The sequence below is a fragment of the Hipposideros armiger genome, unplaced genomic scaffold (genome assembly GCF_001890085.2).
Source record: "Hipposideros armiger isolate ML-2016 unplaced genomic scaffold, ASM189008v1 scaffold_4343, whole genome shotgun sequence".
In the NCBI taxonomy this organism is placed as follows: Eukaryota; Metazoa; Chordata; class Mammalia; order Chiroptera; family Hipposideridae; genus Hipposideros; species Hipposideros armiger.
This window is the reverse complement of record NW_017735512.1, coordinates 1-2558: the sequence shown is the minus strand read 5'-3', so window position 1 is coordinate 2558 and position 2558 is coordinate 1. Positions and strand designations below refer to the sequence as shown.

At 40.3% G+C, this 2558-nt stretch overlaps 1 pseudogene; it reads right to left on the bottom strand.

Annotated features, from left to right (window-relative positions):
• Nucleotides 1-2147: 2147 nt before the first annotated feature.
• On the bottom strand, nucleotides 2148-2558 carry LOC109378826 (40S ribosomal protein S17 pseudogene; annotated as a pseudogene).

Sequence of the window (2558 nt, the reverse complement as noted above, 5' to 3'; positions counted from 1 at the left end):
CTCTTTCACCACAAACCCACAGGTATTTTCAGTTTGGGTTGTGAAAACCTCTCATGTAGGATTTAGTCTGGTTTAACAAAGCACAAGCTTGCCTGCTTGGTTTCTAAGGCTACAGACTTTAGAAACTGGAAATCAAAAGGCAGTGTGTCCTATGTCTGCTTCCATCCTTCTTATTTGTATGTCCTCTTTTATTTCTTTCTATGTACCAACAGGTAAGATATAAATAAGTGGTCAGGCAGTTAAAGACTGGCAGAAATCTAAGAGGCTGACATTAAGCTCATTGTTAACAGGAAATTCACATTATTGAGCTCAGGTTGGCACTGGTTTGATGTAATGTCCAGGGAATGAATATCTTGCAAGCACCCCAGCAGATCTGAGACACACAGCAAATCTGTGACTCCTACTAAGAGTCACATCATTATTGAAAAACTGTGCAATATAACTCAATGTGCATGACAGGCGGTGGTATCAGTAAATTAAAACAAATAAAGAAATGCCTCTCTGGCTGGCTGCTAAAATTGTAACAGCTTATCCAAACAGTCTTAGGAGGTTCCTTGAAAAGCATTATACATGTTTTATCCTTTAACATTTATTGACTACCTAATACTGGATTGTCGAAAAAGTCATGACGTATTTTTTCTATTGGGTTCCTGGAAAAGTCATGACGTATTTTTTCTGTTTTTCAGCAAAAAATGCATCATGACTTTTCCAACAACCCAATATATGCTGGGAACCATAATAGGAGCTGTTGGGCAGAGAAATAAAAATCAGGCACAGTCGTCAGTCTGCAGACTTAGACGCTAGCAGATGGCTAAGACATGTTGATCAACTGTCAGTTGCAACTGTCCCAGGACAAAAGTGAATCCACATGGACGTGTCAACTGAGAAAAATGCCAGAGCAAAAGTTTCATCAACTGTTGAGGGAACAGCTACTCTTCAATTTCCTTTCATGAGACTTCTGATCCTGGATCTCTCTGTAGCTTTTGACTTTATTTTATTTTATTTTATTTTTTTGCTTAAATCCAGGCACCTCCTCATGACTTCCATAAACAACATTTACTGGCCCATAATGTAGCCACTGGCTACTAACAAAACCTGCCCTGTGCGGGCTGCTCTGAGCTACACACCACCCCCAGACCATTTGTACAGCACACCCTCACCACAGAAATTACTGGCTCCTACGTAATCTTAACACAAGGTAGAATGAACTATGATTGTACAAGTCCTGATCACTTGAAGTAAACTGTTTTGTTGTTGCTGTTGTTAAGGAGTTCTAAAGTAATGGTGAATTGCCAGTTACATGACATATGCATGCATATGCAGGTATCCATTATACATGTGCTTACCTGCAGAATTATAAACGCATGTNTCACTAATGAACATTCTGAGATTCCTAATGACACTCGTGTGTTCCACTGGGTTACAAAGTCTCCAAGGAGAGAAACATATGCTTATGAGTGACAAATACATATTGTTTGGAGAGGAAAACTGCCTTTTCTTTTACTTCTTTGGGTTGGCTATTTCAACTTATAGATGTAAAATTGGTATAGCTTTGCAATTAGCAGCCTGATTCCGAAAGGGAACTCTGGCTCAACCAATTATCTGTCTTAAGTCAGTCTTGTTAATTCAGATCCTTAATGTCTCCCTTCTAAACCCATTAACAAATGTGCGCATTACTAAACTGACAAAGCTTGTCAATTCTCCTACATTATTTTAAATAAATAACAGTAACATATGAATAAATTATCTTGGCTAAAACATTAAAACATTGTATGAATGCCTGAAGTTCTCATGGACTTTTAGCTCTAAACCTTGCTCCTCTGGCGTCCTATTAGTTTGCCACGGGCTTCCCAGTCTCTTGTCTCTGGAATATACAAATTAAAACACACATATTGTGTGATGTTTGTGTTTCATAAATGGAATCACATGGTACAGAGCTTTCTCAATTTTTTTGTTGTAGTTGTTCACCGATCCAGAACTTCCCATATTAGTACAAACAGACCTGCCTCAATCTTTTTGATCAGTTGCAGAGTATTCTTTAGGAATTTCACTATGCATTTTGCCATTCTCCATTGATAGAGGCTTAGGTGTTTAATTATTTGCTTTTTTTTTTCTTTTGGTTGTCCATGGTTTATTGGAAATATTACAGCACCGCAGGAAGATTGAAACGGCTCCACAAGGTGTTCTGGAATTCCTCCAACTGTAGGCTGAGTGGCCTGTGGGTTGGACAGACGGCCAAAGTCCGAGAGCTTCAGCTTTTTCTCAGTGTTTGGATCATCTACAACGATGTCCTGATTCAGGGCTGAGACCTCAGGAACCTAATTCTCTCTCTTCCTCCTCCTGCAGCTGGATGGAGAGTCTTCTTACAGGGCCTCTCTGAGTCTGCTTCATCAGATGTGTGGCTTCGCCTGCTGTCTTAGTGAGGGGCTTCTTACTGGGAATAATGACGACCTCCATATACACGCACTTGGTGTAGAAGCCATTGCCCAGGCACGTGCAGGACTTCTCGATGATGACCTGGACTTCTTCTTCACAGTCTGGGCACGAACGTGGCCCAT